The sequence below is a fragment of the Plutella xylostella genome, chromosome 23, assembly GCF_932276165.1.
Source record: "Plutella xylostella chromosome 23, ilPluXylo3.1, whole genome shotgun sequence".
Lineage (NCBI taxonomy): Eukaryota > Metazoa > Arthropoda > Insecta > Lepidoptera > Plutellidae > Plutella > Plutella xylostella.
In genome coordinates, this window is record NC_064003.1 from 4,871,402 (window position 1) to 4,892,334 (window position 20,933).

The following is a 20,933-nucleotide window of genomic DNA, read 5'->3' on the forward strand; positions in this document are numbered from 1 at the left end:
AGCCCCCCAGATTCGGAAGTAGCCCATGCACTGCATGGCGAGCACAGCTGCAGCAATTTTTTCGTAATGAATCATTGGGATGTCATCCCCGAAGGAGGCTCTCAGCCTACCTCACGACCTGTGTGACATTAGAAAAATGCACTGTGCTAACGCCGTTTGCGAGCTTGATTTGCAGGACCGCGTTGTATGCCAAGTTCCACAGCAGAGGGGTCCAAGACCTACCGCTGTGGAACTCCGCAACTGAACTTCTTCTGTGAAAACAAACCCTCCCTTTTCGCATCCTTAATGTACTTGTTAGACACGTATGACCTCTGTCAATTTTCTGCAGATAAGAAGACAAGTGATGGTATACAAGAGCCGCCCTAAAGGTTCGCCCTCTAGGGGATAGAGTTGAACGCGGTTACTATTTTTAAGCAAACAGCCAGCGCAACAACTCGCCCGTGGTTCTTATCCTGCTCCGACAGTGAACGAACGCAAAGTATTGTACCCACTATTCGAATCCGCATTTCGGATGCCAAACTGACTGTCCGAAAGGTCGAAACCGTACCACCACAGAGGTATGACTCGTTCGAAGAGCTTATCAGGCTCTTACAGCAATCAGATGTGTCGGTACACTGAAAGATAATCTACAGGCCTGCTTTATTTATTTAGGAGCACTAATGGCCTCCTTTCAGTCATTGAGTCACTGGCACTCAGGCTGCGGTTGAACAGGAAGATAGACTGTCTAAACAAATCATTTTTAGGCTAGTTAAAAAAAACTTTAGGTGGGTAGTATGCCAACTAGAACTACAAATAAAACAGTATTTTTGTCTCCTCTAAAATTTGGTCACGAGGAGTTACGATGATTACGATCTAAGGTGACGCTGACGATATTTTATACAAGGTATTGAAAAAAGGGTATAAAGCTTAGCCAAAAGTGGATTTAGGTGCCATTCTGATCCACTTTTCTTCTACAATTTTGAAAATTCACGTAACAAAACCTTTTACATAGAAACTTATTCGATCACGTGACTTTTTACTATAGAGACCGAATTTATTTTTCGAGAATTTCCAAAACTTGGAGAACAAAAGTTGTTCAGAATAACCCCTGAGTCAAACCCTTTCGGCACAGTATACCCTTTTTGCAACATCCTGTATAGGTAATATCAGGTTTATAAAAGACCTGGGCCTGTAGAGTGAGACTCGGCATGGGGAGTCATAATTTATAGATCTTTTAGGTTGCAGTGGCGAATGGGCACTGGTAGCCCTGCCCTTTTCTATAACTATAGGTAATTTTATGGCAATTTAAAAATGGTATAACATTTATCTATTTGAAAAAATCATTAAAAATATACATTACCTATCACCCTAATTTTAAAAAAAATTCAGCCCTTACTTTAAACTTATAACACCCCTCTATTTCCTTCAGGGGTTAAAAAACCTGTGTATTTAATATTTTCTTATGACTTTTTTTTAAATACTAGGCTCTTACATAGTTGTACATAATATTATGCGGTATTTTATTCCACTTGTAACGCATAAAATTCATAGCTACAGTAAACATTTCATTTTTTTCATGGCGAGATACAGTCGCACTTAACCGCTTTTTTGCAAAGCTTGTTAAATAGATTTAAAAAATTATGTAAATTTTAGATCTTCAATTTTTAAAAATACTTACTTATTTTTAACAACCTGTAGTGGTACAGACTACCTAATAACTACGGTTTTTGGTTTCAAATAAAACAAATTATGAACTTACTTTTCAACACCCTGTATATTGTGTAGCTTACCTACCATACACAACCGTTAAAATAAAATAAATTACCCCTCAGAATATAAACAGGCTCGCGCTTTGGCATTCTGCATTGACCGTATAGTTCTTATTCGGAGAATCTAATAAGTGTCATTATGTGCAATGTTTACCTTTATCTATGCATCTGTAACTCTATAGTAAAAAATGTAAACAAATCGAAAAGGCGAAATGTTTTCTAAGAATTTTCGGCTTTTCTGCATCTAAAATGATTAGAAAATTAACTTTCCATAGCAAATGCATATGTATTATAATACTTGTAGTCATAATTTGTTGATTTAATCAGTTTTTGTGAAATATTTGATAAAAAATAAAATGGCGTGGGTATCGCTCCTAACAGGCCGCCACCAGGGCGACGACTGAAGAAATCTGAAATCTGTCACGGTGTCATCATTTTTAAACCGGAATTTATTAGTTTTTTGCAAAAAAAGTTGACTTCTGGTCCATTAAATCCAACTCTTTAAGGTAACTTTGTTAAGAATTTAATTACCTACACATACATATAAGATTCCATGAAAATGGGCCCTCTGATTTCGAGGGTTTTTTCATAATAAGTCAAAAAATGGCAAAAGACATGGTGTGTTTGCATTTTTTTTTAACATACTTATTATAATCCTGCACCAATTTATAAGCAACTAACATGTTCAGTATACCCTCTGCTACAATATATATTTTTACCAATGTGATAGAAGCCACCGTTTTTCCAATCTAATCAAGTATATCAAGCCGACTTTAGCATTTTAGCTTTAGGGATCCCCTTAAGGGATGACACCGTGACAGATTTCAGATTTCTTCAGTCGTCGCCCTGGTGGCGGCCTGTTAGGAGCGATACCCACGCCATTTTATTTTTTATCAAATATTTCACAAAAACTGATTAAATCAACAAATTATGACTACAAGTATTATAATACATATGCATTTGCTATGGAAAGTTAATTTTCTAATCATTTTAGATGCAGAAAAGCCGAAAATTCTTAGAAAACATTTCGCCTTTTCGATTTGTTTACATTTTTTACTATAGAGTTACAGATGCATAGATAAAGGTAAACATTGCACATAATGACACTTATTAGATTCTCCGAATAAGAACTATACGGTCAATGCAGTATGCCAAAGCGCGAGCCTGTTTATATTCTGAGGGGTAATTTATTTTATTTTAACGGTTGTGTATGCTAGGTAAGCTACACAATATACAGGGTGTTGAAAAGTAAGTTCATAATTTGTTTTATTTGAAACCAAAAACCGTAGTTAATTAAAAATATATATATTTTAAGATGTGGTAGTCTGTACACTACAGGTTGTTAAAAATAAGTAAGTATTTTTAAAAATTGAAGATCTAAAATTTACATAATTTTTTAAATCTATTTAACAAGCTTTGCAAAAAAGCGGTTAAGTGCGACTGTATCTCGCCATGAAAAAAATGAAATGTTTACTGTAGCTATGAATTTTATGCGTTACAAGTGGAATAAAATACCGCATAATATTATGTACAACTATGTAAGAGCCTAGTTTTAAAAAAAAAACTCATAAGAAAATATTAAATACACAGGTTTTTTAACCCCTGAAGGAAATAGAGGGGTGTTATAAGTTTAAAGTAAGGGCTGAATTTTTTTTTAAATTAGGGTGATAGGTAATGTATAATTTTAATGATTTTTTCAAATAGATAAATGTTATACCATTTTTAAATTGCCATAAAATTACCTATAGTTATAGTTATAGAAAAGGGCAGGGCTACCAGTGCCCATTCGCCACTGCAACCTAAAAGATCTATAAATTATGACTCCCCATGCCGAGTCTCACTCTACAGGCCCAGGTCTTTTATAAACCTGATATTACCTATACAGGATGTTGCAAAAGGGTTGGACTCAGGGGTTATTCTGAACAACTTTTGTCCTCCAAGTTTTGGAAATTCTCGAAAAATAAATTCGGTCTCTATAGTAAAAAGTCACGTGATCGAATAAGTTTCTATGTAAAAGGTTTTGTTATGTGAATTTTCAAAATTGTAGAAGAAAAGTGGATCAGAATGGCACCTAAATCCACTTTTGGCTAAGCTTTATACCCTTTTTTCAATACCTTGTATAAAATATCGTCAGCGTCACCTTAGATCGTAATCATCGTAACTCCTCGTGACCAAATTTTAGAGGAGACAAAAATACTGTTTTATTTGTAGTTCTAGTTGGCATACTACCCACCTAAAGTTTTTTTTAACTAGCCTAAAAATGATTTGTTTAGACAGTCTATCTTCCTGTTCAACCGCAGCCTGAGTGCCAGTGACTCAATGACTGAAAGGAGGCCATTAGTGCTCCTAAATAAATAAAGCAGGCCTGTAGATTATCTTTCAGTGTACCGACACATCTGATTGCTGTAAGAGCCTGATAAGCTCTTCGAACGAGTCATACCTCTGTGGTGGTACGGTTTCGACCTTTCGGACAGTCAGTTTGGCATCCGAAATGCGGATTCGAATAGTGGGTACAATACTTTGCGTTCGTTCACTGTCGGAGCAGGATAAGAACCACGGGCGAGTTGTTGCGCTGGCTGTTTGCTTAAAAATAGTAACCGCGTTCAACTCTATCCCCTAGAGGGCGAACCTTTAGGGCGGCTCTTGTATACCATCACTTGTCTTCTTATCTGCAGAAAATTGACAGAGGTCATACGTGTCTAACAAGTACATTAAGGATGCGAAAAGAGAGGGTTTGTTTTCACTGAAGAAGTTCAGTTGCGGAGTTCCACAGCGGTAGGTCTTGGACCCCTCTGCTGTGGAACTTGGCATACAACGCGGTCCTGCAAATCAAGCTCGCAAACGGCGTTAGCACAGTGCATTTTTCTAATGTCACACAGGTCGTGAGGTAGGCTGAGAGCCTCCTTCGGGGATGACATCCCAATGATTCATTACGAAAAAATTGCTGCAGCTGTGCTCGCCATGCAGTGCATGGGCTACTTCCGAATCTGGGGGGCTGTTGCAAAGGAGTCCGTTGCCTCTATACGGTACGGGTTCCGTGCGATCTATGATCCTTCCGGGAGCACCTGTCTTGTCAAGTCGAAGAGAATGGCTCGTATTCGACGCAACCTGCAGTACTGGTGGGATTGGTTGGAGGACAGGACAGCAGGAAGCTGCAGCAGCCGTCATGCTGTGATTCGACGCATAGATGCAAAAAAAGTTGAAAGTAACTTCATGTTAATAAAATATTAGATCTTAATTTAACAACATAACATTGCAAAAAAAAATTAACATTGTTGAGTATGTTATTGTAATTTACTAAAGTAGTAATAAAAACAAAGGCTTATTGCATAGTTTTCGTTCACGTTCGCCTACATCGCACGTTGTATATATGAGAATAAAGGGTATAATTACTAAGTTTTCTTGTTTAAAAATCACGGTTTGGGGTTTAGAGGAAAACAAATGGTAAAATGCGGAATACAGTTTTTTTTTTCGAATAAAGAGGAAAACATGTGAATTAAAAAAACGTTTCTATTGACACCAAAGAGTACTTTTCGCCGAGAAAAGTGGAGTTACAATGTTTGCGATCTAAAGTGATGATAGAACTAGAACTTATAATAAAAAAATTATAAAGATGCAAGGTCGCAGGGAACTTCATTTAGCCGGGCTTGTCTATAAAGTAGTGCGCAATAAAAAGCCGGAGTACTTATATGAAAATGAAAATGAAAATGAAAATGTTTTATTAAAATATAAAGTTTACCTTACATAACAACATACTGTGATCCTCACACTAGGTAACACCTGTATCGTGAGAGATCAGGTTCGAACTACAAAACAAGTCATAAAGCCCGGTTTGTCACGCAGGACGTAAAATGAAACATTTTTTAAACTATTAAAAATAATGAAGGCATGCATATAACAAAAATATATATTGTAATTACGTAAGTATGCTAAGTTAAAACCGTAAACAAGCAAATATAGAACATATATATATATATGTATATAGTAGATACAAAATATATATAAAAAATTATAAATAAATAAATAAGTATATATATTAATCAACGCACATTAACAAGTTCTCTGCATCAGAGTACGATAATTCGGTCAACCAGCGGAGGGCTACCAATTTGGCTTCCCTCATGGATTGATCCTTTATATCACACTGTTTGGTAACTTCGTTATAATAAAATTGAGTGGCAAGGAGAATCGCATGGTATTCATACGCGTAGTAAAGCCCGTAAAATGATATCCTGCCCCAAGCATAAAACAAAGAATAAAGGATCCTTTAAATACGCCTCGTCCAAAATCTGGAACAACATACCACCCCCTATCCAAACCGCCATGACATATCTATCATTCAAAAATAATATGAAAAGATATATTTTAGATAAACAAATATCCCTAGCTAATATAACATATAATTTTGAAAAGAAATTAAACTAAATATAGTGCTTACCCAAATCAATCTTATTAATTTATCTCAGTTTAATATATATTTTTTAAATATTTAATATTTTTTTTAAATATCTAGTATACAATCCCTACAGCAAAATACACACTTTCATCAAAATTCACTCACACAAACTTCAACACATATTATAAAGCACCGAATTTGCATAATATAATTCCATTGTTTAAAACTATATATATAACACTGATTCCATTGTTTAAAACTATAATATACATACACAAAACATTATCTAACTCATACTTATCTACTCATTCAAAATTCTCAGTTACACATACCGATTTATTTATAAAAGTTTTATTTATTTTCATTTTTTTTTTAAAGATTATGAAATAAGTGCATGAAATTGTATTCTTCTTTTAGTTCTGTAGTTTACTCTACAAGGCGCCTCTGTTAGACTGTAAGGATTTTGTAAATTATATAAACACACTGGGGCATGCTGAAAAACAGCGTCGATCGAAAACCAGTTTTCCGTCGACTTATGCTGAGCATGTCACCATTTGCCAAAAGAAAATTTTAATTTATTGAAGAACTCGTTTTAACTAAAATAGTATAATGTAACTTATTCATAATTAGTTATAATGTAGAATAAGTTATGTAAGGTCATTTTTATTTTGGCAATAAAGCATATTTTACTTACTTTTACTTTACTTTATTTTTTCAGTTCACCTGCTGTTGAGTGAAATCGTAATTAGGTAAATGACTCCTTGACATGAAAATAACTTTTTTTTTATAATCGTTATAACAAAACCGTTTTTTTTAATACAGCAATATTTGTAGGTGTACTTACAGTGAGCAAAAGAGCGCAGCAAGGTGTAAATTTTTTGGTTTTTAAGAAACAAAAATATTATTTCTATCATATCCCAAATACACATAAAAAAAATACACACTCTCGCCTTGTACTAATGTACTCCCTTGCGGGGGTACTTACATGTTATTATTTTTCTGGTGACCTCCCCATATCCCTTTGCCAGCTACGTAACCTTTTGTGACACCCTGTATATGCAGAGTTCTGCAAACTACTGTTCTGCTTTTGAAACACCAAAGAAAAACAGGTCGTCTAACTAAAAGGTCACGTGACCAAAAAAAAATTATATGAAGAAGCGTTTTTTTCATGAATATAAAAAATTACGTAGGATAAAAGTTTTTCAGAGTGACGCCTGAGTAACGCCCTTTCGGCTAACTATACTTTTTTTATTACACGGGGGCAGAGTTTAATACAACACCCTGAACTATTAAACTCTGATAATATTTTCGCGATTTTTTTACATACTGATTTCATTTCCTGGCTTAGAAATAACATCAATAACATGCTGCACACGTAGGTTTCGGCATAGTATTAAACCCTTTTTGCAACAACCTGTATAAATATCGGCACGGGTACGACTTTATATATAATTAATTATTAAATATTAAAAATACTTTCAAATAAAAATAAATATTTTCGTATCACAAAACAATATTACTTACTTAGTATATTTTTAACAAAGTGGCATGTCTTCACTTTTATGTTTTCGAGTACTATGTTAAAATTTCATGTCATTGTCCGTAGAACGCCCCGCATACCTCAACCCCCCCTCACTAGATTTGACAGATTCTGATTTTCTTCCAGCTTTAGTGACAGCCTTAATAAACATTGATGATTCCAGATAGGTGTTTGATAAAATAACAAATATTTACCTAATTAACTTATCAACAGATATACCAGATATTATGTATCAGTCTATGATTTATTTAAAGGTGGTTTCCTTGAAATTATTGTTTAGGTAAAAACAGTAAGTAATTACCTAAATATATCCCCAAATGACGCACTAACACTAGGTAGGTACATATTAACACGAGTTACCGATAAGAAAAAGGTATATTTTTTACTGTTTTTGTTTACACTTTAAAAAATACATCAAACAAGATAAAAAAGGTAATAAAGTTAATCACAGTACCTATACGATATGACGCATATTTATATTAGGCATGTCAGACAGCAGACATTATCTCCAAAGCGTGGAGATTATAGCAAAAAACCATTGACATATAAATAAATAACTTTAGTCTTTGGGGGAGAATTGAGGAGACACAATAATATCCTGAATTACAATGAGTTACATACCAGTTACAGCGTTTTTTTTTTCGTATTTTGCCGGGCATTGTTTTTTTCCTTTGTTAGACAACATGATAAAGATATAAAATATATTATAAGAGATCTTACTACGAGTAGGTAGGTATATAGGTACTTTAAGTATAATTATGTATTGAAGCTTACATCATTTCAATTGCACAGCAAGTTAAAATAATCAATTGTAATTATTTATTATAAACAGTTTAAATAAATGAATACGTGTAACTTGATGTTATTAACCTTAAATTATACACAATACACGTTTCTTTTCCGTTAGCTTTTCCCACGAGCTTTACATCGCCTTAAAAGATATTCGTGGGTATTCCGGGATAAAGATGGTCTTTGTGTTAACCCAGGGTGTTAACTTACTACAACCTAGATTTAAAATAGGTCCAGCGTATTTCGCGTGAATGAGTAGAAAACACCCATCCATCCATACTTACCAACTTTAACATTTATAATATTAGTAGGATATATAGTATGAGTGAAGATGCATCTCGCTACGAAGCCTACCCTGTGGAGGAGTGAGATTGTGTAAGTGTGTAGTAATTAATTTACAAGTTATAATTGAGGGAATAATTATTAATTAAAGCACAACATGAGATAACTGATGTGCGACTAAACATCTAATAGGCTTTAATGTGAGTACAACCTAATTAATCACTTTACATTACAGATTACATGTAGCCAGTATGGTATGGAAGTTCATAAAAACATGATTGGAATGAAAATATTTTTCTAACATAATTAAGTAAATAAAAACGAAAACTTTATTACTTATTGTCCAACCAGCAACAGCAACAGCTAACGAAATGACGTTCATATATTCGAAAAGAGAATCTGTGATCTAAACATGAGCAGGTTATCTCGCGTACATCTGAAGTTAATTTCACAGAAAGGTTACTGCATTATGAATGCTACGAGGTTCGTAGCCGCTCGTAGCGATTCGTAGCGGTGACGGCGTAGCAGGACGTTCGTAGCAAAAGCATCCGCGTAGGCGAGGGACAAGGATGCACCAAAATCCATATTAGTTATATTTTTTATGTAAATTATAGGGTACCCATGGGGCAATGTTAGTACCTACTAAATGTATATAGATATTTTTAGCTCTGTGTGATTGTTATCTTTTTCCCAGTTATGTTATATAACGTGACTCATGACTATAAACTAACTAGATTGAGAAATCGTAACGTTTTAATAAAAATAAATGAAAAGTTCACTTTACTAACTTATTAAAACCAACTTTTAGTTTATATCTTATTTAAGAAAGTTTGTAACTTACTTTTTTTCTTTATTTTATTTCTTCTTTATCTTTATAGTCTAAATTTGAATGTAAATAACTACATAGTTTAAAACTATCGTAAACTATTTAAAATGTACTTAGTATATGGAAGAGCGGGGTATCCTGGCACAGGTACTTTATACTTAAAAGGATGCCCCATCAACTATTGTAACCAGTATGTAAGTTTACGAAATAAAATATTTCGAATTTTGAATTTGAATCTTTGTAGGTACTGTATAGGTAAAAAATGCTATAAATTGTCCCACCCCTAGGCGCCGCGCGGCGCATGCCGGGTGTCACCAATTAGGAAATAGCTGCGTTATATTAATAACATTTCTCTTTCATAACTAACCAGGGAAAAACAGAGGTAAAGGTATTTTTTTCATGTTACACTTTTATAAACTGAACCTGACTACTTTGTAATTAATGTTATATACAATCAGTTTATAACATACGTTTTTATTAAGTAACTTATTATAATACTAGCTAATGTTCATACATTGGAACTTTTTTAGATAGGACCATACAGGTATTTTCCGTTCATATAATATTTTGTCTTTAATAAAAATAAATATTTACTGCCGTTGGGAAACAAACCCTTAGCGAGCAGTCAGTCACTAATCACTGCGCCATCGAGTTGCCAATCTCTAGGATATCCTTTAGTTATGTGCCAGTTTGAATAATTTCATCTAGAAACAGGCATATCTTTCCACTACGCTAATGCGACTCGGAAAAACCGTTCCAGAATGCACTGAAAAACATAAAAAGCCGTTTAGCATTTATTAATCAATACTAATTCAAAGTAACAACCAATAGCGGGGGAGGTTAAAGGTTAGAGAAGGATCAAGCGATTTATGGTTTACATTAGCATATACGATACAGATTGACTAACATTTAGTTACTGCGGATAAACTGCATAAGTTTTATTTGGTGTTAGGTTCTCGAACAGACCTTCCTTTGGTGTAGTTATTTACATAGTCAGGGTAACTAAGATTCTAGACAATCGGGTATGTGCCGGAAAATATACGTAATGAAGGTGTATAAAACCTTCAAATAAATCCTTAAAAAAACCCAAGTTCAGTAATAATTACTTTCAATTTAGACTGCAATAAGTGTTTTGAAGTTTATTTCCATAATACCAAATCTATAATTAAAAAGCGTGACGACAGTGCTGCCCCCAATAGACTGAACTAACGTGGTACAGGTGAACATTTTGTATGCGCTAGTAACATTAGATTCGCATTTGCAGCGGAGCGTCGGAGGCTAGCGGACGTGCGGCTGTAGCTAAATATTAAAGCGATAGCGCTCTGTACCACGATTTATTATTTTCTTTTTCTACCAAATGGAGCAGCGAAACGTAAAAAGTTGATAAATTGTTGATGAGATTGTATAGTTCTTTATCGCGAAAATAGAGACAATCTTTTTTATGTTAGATGTTTACTTTACTCGCTATGTCTCTTAAAATATTGTGACTGAAGAGTATTTGCTTAAACTGCTTATTTTTGGTTATAAAGTACCTAATTGATTAAACAGTCTTTTGCAACTTTCCACCTTTATCTAGAGTGCATCCACTAACCACTATCGGTCTGGTAACCTGAGTATTACAAATACCTGAACCCCAAGCAAAGAAATTATTTAGATGACTACTTAATATTTTTTTTACTTTAAAAGGTTTACGTGTAGGGCTGTAGAGCAGCACAAAAACAGTTTTATTAAAATTTTAAATTTGAAAGACGAGAGAGGAATCTTGAAAGAGTACGAGTAAAGTAATATTCTTTATTAGATCCGCACCTCCGAGAATCTGAATTGCTAAGCGACTATTCGTAAGAAGAGTAGTTCTTCTAATAACTAGTTGCTAGCGATATAGTTAAAAACTTGAAGAACATGAGAAGTTTTAAGCTTATTTATTTAAAGCGATTTTAAGATACATATTAAACCCTATCCGTGTTACAACTGCATCTAATTTGAGTCGTAGGTGCTTTTTTATCGTGTATTTTATATTTATCTTACTTATTTTGTCCATAGCACACTACTCGTAATTTAGGCCTACCTATCCTTGCGTCTCACACACAAACTTTGCCATAATCTCCGCAACCTCACGTGACGTCATACTCAAATTGCAACTATCCGATATAAATCTGTAGTTACATACCTACCAGCATTGTGCCGTCCATGTCAGTGGTAGCCCTATTAGCGAATAGCTGCTGTCATGTGACCACTACACTGTGGTTAGCCACTGCATATCAGCGACTGCGGCGGCCGGCGTATCAGTTATAATTACAATGTTTGCTGGTATTTGGGCCAAGATTGGATGGGGTTGGGGAAAACTGGTTCAATTAGTTAGGTACTTCTTCTTCTTCTTAGCGTGTCGGGGACAAATATAACCGAACTATGGTTTGGCAGCGTTATCAGTCCTGTTCCATCCCGTCATACCCGATATACATATTTACATATAATAGACACACAAAATTTTCCACAAGTGCCCTTCAAGTTGAGAACGCTTCTCTTTTCAATGTACCTTTAACCTCTAAGTTATAATTAATTTCCCAAAGTTCCCCATTGTCCGTTGACCCACGTTACCCGGACATCAATAATTCTATGAGCTGCCCCGGGCCGGCCGGGGCGGGGGCTGACGTATGATGTCCGGTGCCGGTGAGTGTTTGTGTCATAGTGAGGGGGTCATGGTGACAGGCAGCTTTTATACGAGGATTCATGATTATATTGACATGCTTTTCAGTTTTTTATTCAGATATCTTTTGGAGGTACATTCAGCAAAATTAATAATGACATTAATGATACACACAGAGTTTACTTTCATATTATTAATTAAATCTTAATAAAATAAAAAAAAACACGCACTCACGCCTTGTACTAATGTACTCCCTTGCGGGGTAGGCAGAGGTGCATTGCTGCACCCACTTTTCGCCAGAGTTTAAATCTTAATAATTATAATGAAAACGACGACATCGTTATTATGGCAGAATCTCTGCAGGAACTCAGCTGGATGCTTAGTGGCCTAAATACTGCTTCCCGACGTGTAGGCCTTGGTATGAACTTGGACAAGACGAAAGTCATGTACAATGCTCACATCAAACCGGAGTCGGACGCCGTTGGTGAGGCAACAATCGAAGTTGTGCAAGAATATGTCTACCTCGGGCAGACTATTCGGCGACAAGGAGGCTGCAAGGCGCATCCAACTGGGTTGGGCTGCATTCGGGAAACTTCGTCACATATTCTCCTCGGCCATTCCTCAGAGCCTGAAGACAAAAGTCTTCAACCAGTGCGTCCTGCCAGTGATGACGTATGGTGCAGAGACGTGGGCACTGACGGTAGGACTGGTCCACCGATTTAAAGTCACTCAGCGTGCTATGGAGAGAGCTATGCTTCGGGTTTCTCTGATGGATCGTATCAGAAATGAGGTTATCCGTCAGAGGTTAACGACATAGCTGTCAAAATATGCAAGCTGAAGTGGCAGTGGGCTGGTCATATCTGCCGAAGAACCGATAACCGTTGGGGTAGACCAGTTTTCGAGTGGAGACCACGAACAGGCAAACGCAGCGTGGGACGCCCTCCTGCCCGCTGGACTGACGACCTTAGGCGGGTGGCGGGTAGTGGTTGGATGAGGAAGGCCGAGGACCGAGCAGTGGATGATTATTGGCTGATGATGATGATAATGAAAAGAACGACTCATTTTACAGTAGTATGTATGTGTATCAAATAAATAATATAATTAGGTATACTGTACTCTTAGAATTTACCCTTACCCTGCCTGTGACTCTTATGTAAGATGAATTGGGTAATTAATTTCATTTGTTGACTACATATATTGTACAACACCCAAAAAGTATTATAATTAGTGTATTCAACTAAGAAGCTACGGCTACATAATTATTTGCTGTACAGCACAAAAAAGAGTGTGCAAAGTTTACATACGAGGGCAATACATGTTTCCGAGTCGCAGGCAGCGGCGCGAATAGACTTTATACTTTCTTTCAGCGGCGCTGAAGCAACCTGTTGTGCAGTTTTTTTAATTAAGTGTCGGGGTCGGGTTTGTCCTACCCTTTTTACTTTAACTTGTTCTGGAAACTACGCATTTTCTTTGCTTTCATATTTAACGAACCAGTGCCCTGGCAATATAAGCTTTGCGAGGGAAATTAAATAGTAATTCTTAAACGCGCTTCCTAGTCGTAGAATGTTTGATGTTTTAAATCATCCTGAATCAGCAACGGGTGTGCCAAAAAGAAAGAAAATTGCTGATATATGTTTTAGTTATTTAAATATAACTTTCTTATGTAGGTATATTATATATATTGTACTTACACTGGTTTCAATAAGCACATAAAAAACTCTCAAAGTATTTCACTCATTAATTAAACCATTTCAAACGATTCATAATTTCCAGGAAAATCAAGAATAATACACCCTATAAGCGCTCGAATGATCTTTAATGTTATAAATGTCGCTATTACCTCGCCTTTTAGAGCGTCTCCATAAAATTAGATATTATTATGAAATATACCCCTCCATTTTCGTGCGGCATCATTCATAATTTATCTTACCCGAATATTTTTAATATTATAATGCATAATATCAATTTGCGGAGAGGCGGCTCACGGCTCGCGGCTACTGACACAGCAGTAAATTAAGGGATTCGGGTCACTCACTATATAGTCACTACCTAAAACGTAGGCATAAGATGCAATTGGAAAATTCTATACTTTTCATTGCTTAGTTTTTTGGAGTTGCGTATCATAATAAGAATCTCAAGATAACCCTATTGCTGTTTTTCATGAATTTGTCCGTCTATGTGGCCATTATGCGTAACAAAACCAGCAAACACAAGGCCTTGAGTGTTATAATGTTCTAAACTTAATGGTGTTTACAAACATTATCTATACATACATACTTACACAACTCCTGCAAAAATTGGGTGCAGCATCTCTGCCTACCATTGGAAAATATTAGGCGTGCTTTTGCTGATTGGATCTGGCTGTTTCCTAATAATAACCAATGTGTTCATCAATCACTCTCTTCTGTATTTCCCGACAATAAAAATCAATCGACAAGTAAGTGACTTGCAAAATTGATAATTTTATAGAATTTTTAGGGGCCTTCTCTACGGAAAATCACTTATTTTACCAACAATTTTATTTAATAATCGGCAAATGAGGTCATATCTCAAGTTTCATAATTAATTTTAATGGATACCTACAACGTATTTTTCCTTATTATTAATTGAAACAGAAATCGTAAATGTCTCATGAAAAATGTATTTGTCAGTAAGTAGAGTCTAAGTACTGTACTTATATTAGCTTTGTAGTAATTTATAGATGTATTATTTATAGTAGTACCTATAAAATATATACCACGTGCTCCTACGGTGATGGAAAACATCGTGAGGAAACCTGCACATCTAGATTCTAGATGTGTATCCTAAGTGCATTGTACTTATTCCAAAACGGCGATATGGTTCGCAACCTATCACGTGAGTATAAATGTGCTGCGAAAAGTGGGTGGCTCGCTTGTGAGCCACCTCTGACTACTCCTTTAGGGATTACAGTCGTGAGTGCATATGTATATGTATGTATGTTATTACTTAAATATTTTGTAGTCAATAAGTAAGAATGTTCTAAAGAGAGGTTTACATAAAAGCTACACTCACGGGCAATGAAAAGGTTCCACTGAGAACAGCACCAAATTACTCCTAAACGGAAAAGGCTAGTTTAGTGACGCTTTCTGCAACATTGAAGTACATTTAACAGAGCATCAGGATATTACAAACTAAAAACAGTAATATTTTGTTTAAAATCAAATGTTTGAAAAAAATGCGTTTGTTTGGTGTCGGAATTTTGTGAGTGGAACTATTTCATTGCCCGTGAGTGTATAATCCGAAACTTCAAATAGATAAATAAGAAAAACCATTGATTGCATCCTCTAAACTCCAATTGTCATGAGACTAGCAGTAGCACCAATAACATAAACTTACACATAATTATAATTCATTCACGGCGTATACTTAAATAAAAACCTATACTCGTTTTAAAAAATACCAAAATTCCGTACATGCGTGACTAAATCATCCAAATATTAGATAATATGGTAGAAATATGTACCTTAGGGTCACTCTAGCTAACGAAAAACTATATTATAAGCAATCCTGCTCTAAACACGACTCTACCTCGTTACATTGCATGTCAGCTCTCGTTCGCTCGTTATTTGTCTACCTAGAAAACCCCTCCTAATGTCTACCATGCATGCACGTTCGGTTCGACAGTTTAACCTTTCGATTTAGGGGCTATATACAGGCTGATTTGTAGCTACGGAACCCGAAAGGGCCTGCGAGTCACGCAGGTACGCACGGAAGCGAATAAATATACTCTTTATTATACACTTAACTTGTCTGCCTCTGCTAGTATGTGCTTTTGATCGTATTGAGAAGTAAGATGCATGATACTTTTTATGTTTTTAGGTATAAGTACATAGGTTCACTTATTTTTCATTCAGGTATAGAGCTATGATAGTTAGATATGCACCACTTCAGGTGTCATCAAAGTACACAGTGTCCTCAATTTTAACTCCTTCTAAAGAATCCTATGATAATTGACAACATTTCAAAATTTTATACAGTTGAAATTCGAAAACCATTTAGAGATATGGCTCTAATATTCACAAAAATAAATGTTTCCGATTTTTCTATTGATTTATTTCAGAGAAAAACATAAAAATCTAAATTATCATTCGTGACATCACGATGTGGCATAATAATTAAACGCGCTTTTACTTCTAAAACATGAACAAAAAAAAAACATGTTATGTCACTTTGACAATGACAATGACAAACGTCACTCAAATGTCTGTCACTTTTATGTGTCCTTGTCAATGACGGAAGTTTGTGATTGGTCCTTGCCACAAAATAAAGTTGAAGTTGAAGTTGATTGGTCCTTTGTTCATGTCAAGTTAATGTCATCCAACTTTTTTTTTAGGTTTGGCAGGCAACGAAAATATTTTTATCTAAAGCCTCGACGTGACGTCACTCATACTATAAATATTTTGAACTTTGAAATTAAAAAAATATATTAAAACATAGAAATATTAAGAAATAAAAAAATACGGGTCATCTAAATTTGTGATATCTACTCGAAAATAAAATAAAATCGGTGAGCATTTTATTTGAAATGTTGTCAATTGTGGTTCTTCCCTTACCCCAGCTGACTTAGCAAAACATTTTAAATTGAAAAACCTCGAAAATTTAATACACTATTAACCGTATCCATATCAAAATGGCTGAAAAAAGGAAAATAAACCATTTACGCAACCGATAGCGGGGTTGACCGGAAGTAGGCCGGGGACCTCCATAACCGTAACTCACCGGCAGATATACTTTGACAAAGTTGCAATTGCTACTCAAACACTGCAAAAGAGCCCTTCAACCAACCATGTAAAGCCTAGGGTTTACGAAAGTGGCGCGTTGTCGTTTAGCAACAGACACGTCCAAAAGTGATGTTAGGTATTTATTCGCGCTTCGGTATAAGGATTGATTGAGATATGCAGATATAAATTCCGCTTTAGAGGTGATACATTTAGTTGGATGGTGAGAAGGGCTAGTATTTATAGTGTTAGTGATCCTGTGTGAGAGCCAATCCAGTGAATGGACTTTAGCGTCCTGTGCGAGTCCTGAAGGATGATTCTACATCACGTGTGGAATAAACCTAAAGGATCATTGTAGGTACATAAAGACCAAATGTCTAAGCAGAAATGGTACAAAACTAATATCAATGACTACAATGCAATTCAGTAAATTTTACGTTTCAGACAAAAGCGAGGATGAGAGCGAAATGATTGACTCAGATGAGGTCGAACTAATAAATTTAATAAAGTAGGTAGTGAATAGTGATATTGTACTTATTTCAAACAGTTCTCGACACATTCAGTTATCTTTATAGTTACTGATCAATATCGCAATAGTTAAGTTTTAAGTAGATTGTTTTGCATGCTTTGATGACCACCTACTTGAGATTACGATTTCCGTAAGTGTTCTACATGATAACAAACTTTAAGTAATTTTAACAAATCAACAAAGAATAACTCTATCCAATGATGACTGCAAATTTAATAAAGTATTAGGAATGTTTAGGTAATAATATCCTATAATTCCTATAGGAAGTTATTTCTAAAGTATATAAATAAAAATACGTTTCAAATATCTCTCAAAGAAATGATGACACTCAGAAAATATATATTATAAGACCGTAGAAGTAATCAGGGCCACTTGCACAAACATTGAAATCTAGATTTAGTGTCAAATCTCGATTTAAGAAACGTCAATCCTTATAAAATTTGACACTAAATAAATCTAGATTTAACACTAAATCTAGATTTAATTTGTTGGTGCAAGTTTCCCTCATTCTCTTGTGGGAGTGCTTTAACTAGTAACAGAGAACTGAGAATATTTGACGCCAAGAGTGGGAGCGAGTCAGCACATATTGATTACTTCCTCAATCAATAAAAACCGGCCAAGTGCGAGTCGGGCTCGCGCACAAAGGGTTCCGTAGTAAGCACAATAACTTAACCAAAATTACAGTTAAATCAACCTATCTCAAAAACTATAAGAGATACTTTGATCAAACCAAAAATCGTTGAAAGAGTTAATTAGCATGCATCACCTCTATTTTTTTTTAGAATTTTATACCCCGTAGTTATAAAAATAGAGGGGGGGGGACATACTTTTTACGACTTTGAGAGCTGATATCTCAAAAACCGTTCACTTTAAGAAAAATGTTTTTTAGAAAACTTTATATCATTTTAAAAGACCTTTCCATTGATACCCCACACGGGTATGTACATCGAAAAAAAAAATTTCATCCCTCAGTTACATGTATGGGGGGCCCCACCCCCAATTCTTTTTTTTACTATTTAGTGTCATATTTTTGTAGCGGTTCATACAACACATATTCCCATTAAATTTCATCACTGTAGTACTTATAGTTTCCGAGTAAATCGGCTGTGACAGACGGACAGACGGACAGACGGACAGACGGACATGACGAAACTATAAGGGTTCCGTTTTTGCCATTTTGGCTACGGAACCCTAAAAATGTGAATGCTGTTATGCTGTGGCCCAAAGAAAATAATTTAGTACTCATATTTAATGTACTTAAAAAATCATAAATATTATAATTAGTACTCGTAAATTGTATTTATTTACTGTTGGATTGTTGCCTCACTTAATACTATCATCGGTCTTCCGGAAATGGCTAAACCGATTTTCGTTTAGTTTTTTACGGTAGAAACAACCTGCCTTCTGTTTAAATCATTTGATCTAATATCAGTATATGATACAGTATTTAATCGCTCCACATCTAACATTAGACCACGGCCTGGCTCAGTTCCACACATCTGGTGTGTCCGTAATCTCGTTATGGAGAAAAAGTTTCTTAATAACGGTCTTGTTTGTTGCCTTTTCCCCGCATTTTCTTTTAAACTAACTATTCCTACTTACAGATCAATAATTTGCGATAGATTTTATATCGCTTTCTATGATTATTTAGCTTTCAATATCTACCTACGAGAATATTATAAAAACAAGCTATGTATAGGTATACCTATAGAAAGAGGGAAAATATCCATGTGTACCTCCATATGGATAGCGTATCATTATCTTTCATTTATTTACTACTCAATTAGGCTAATAGGGTAGGTATAAATAAAAACAAAGACACTTTGATATAGGTACCTCAATAACAATCAATTTGATATCCAACGACCAAAAACTTCATTTTAATCAATACCTAAGTACACAAATACACAACGTACAAATTTTCTTGTACTTACATATATAATTTACAGATCTAAATTAACATTTTACGAATCCCGAACCAAAAGTACTCAAAAACATACGATATAGGGCCTAATCCCAGCTCGATATAAATCTCATCCGCTTTAGCGCAAATGCGGTCTCATTGGTCCGAAGTGATCAGGACCATGGTGCGGTGGTCCATGATGTGGCGGACCATGATGGGGCGGCCCATGATGCGGCGGTCCATGATGGGGCGGTCCATGATGTGGCGGTCCATGATGTGGCGGGCCATGATGCGATGGCGGAAAGTGAATGACCTCATGTTGCGGTGGTGGGAAGTGTATGACGTCATGATGCGGCGGTCCATGCGGTGGGCGGCTGAAGGGCGGCTGGTGCGGCATGCTGAGCTGAATGATCCTGGTGCGGTGGTAGCAGTGGGGTAAGCACTGCCCGGTGCCGCACCACGGGCCGCAGGGCAGCGCGTGTGGGGGAGGCATTCCTGCAAAGATGGAGTTGTTATACTGTTTTGACTTTACTTGTTAGGTATTTAGTGTAAATGGGACAGTTTTGAAAATTATCTAATACATAAACATAGCTAAGTAATATGTTTTTGTACTCTTACAAAAGTAGAATATAATAGAATATATCTTTATTGGTCACCATAAACGTTAAAACATACAAAGAATACATAATAAAGTAGTAAGTACTAAATTAAGTAAGTGATCTAGATTGTAATTCCGACAGGACAGCTCGTTATATTAGGAATATTTATTATACAACGACCTTTTCAATCAAGTTAAATTCAAACTCACCTGGATAGTAGTACGGTTTACTGACTGGGATACCTATTTTGATGCCTAACTGCCACGAAAAAACCTTTAAACGAAGTTTCAACGAATAAATCACAAAATGAATGAGCTGTTATGTTCAGTTTTTCAATGACTGTGGGTTTGGTCGATAGTACTGTGCATTTATCAATACCTGCGCACTAATCTTTTGTTATCAGACTTATCAGTTATCAATACAGATAGTTTTTACATTATAACACGAATTACTCATTGTTTGTTTTACTATGTATTTTAATCAGTTGTTATTAATTATTATGAAAATAAAATAAAAAAATTAAATAAACTAAATCTGTATTCATAGATCAGTTTTTTCTCCTAAGCTTGGATCGACTATTCCCCACCACGCTCGTGAGATGGTGGGTTCACACATGTACCTCGATCTGCTTAATCTAGGTATATAAGTTTTATCACGATATTTTATATGCTTGTATGTTGATCTTATGACTAATTACTATAAATGCAATATAATGTTTAGAAATCATTTGATAAGATATCGATCGATGACTAAATAACTATAAATCATGAATGATATACATTATCATCATAATATAGTTTAAGATACAGTGTGTCACATTTAAATCATTTAAATAATAGTCATTAATTAAAAGCAAATATAGCTTTTAGATGTTTAGACAAATCTAATTTTGGATTCCTATGATAAGCAGCAATGCCGCACCCACTGCAACCGGTAGG

General features: G+C 35.4%; 1 long non-coding RNA gene across 1 annotated transcript; it reads right to left on the bottom strand.

The window, feature by feature from the left end:
• Nucleotides 1-19,315: 19,315 nt before the first annotated feature.
• On the bottom strand, nucleotides 19,316-20,730 carry LOC125490419. Its single transcript, XR_007267675.1, has 2 exons — nucleotides 20,205-20,730; nucleotides 19,316-19,891 (listed from the first exon to the last, which is right to left on the bottom strand). It is a non-coding gene; the product is annotated as an uncharacterized LOC125490419 (long non-coding RNA).
• Between the last annotated feature and the right edge of the window lie 203 nt (nucleotides 20,731-20,933).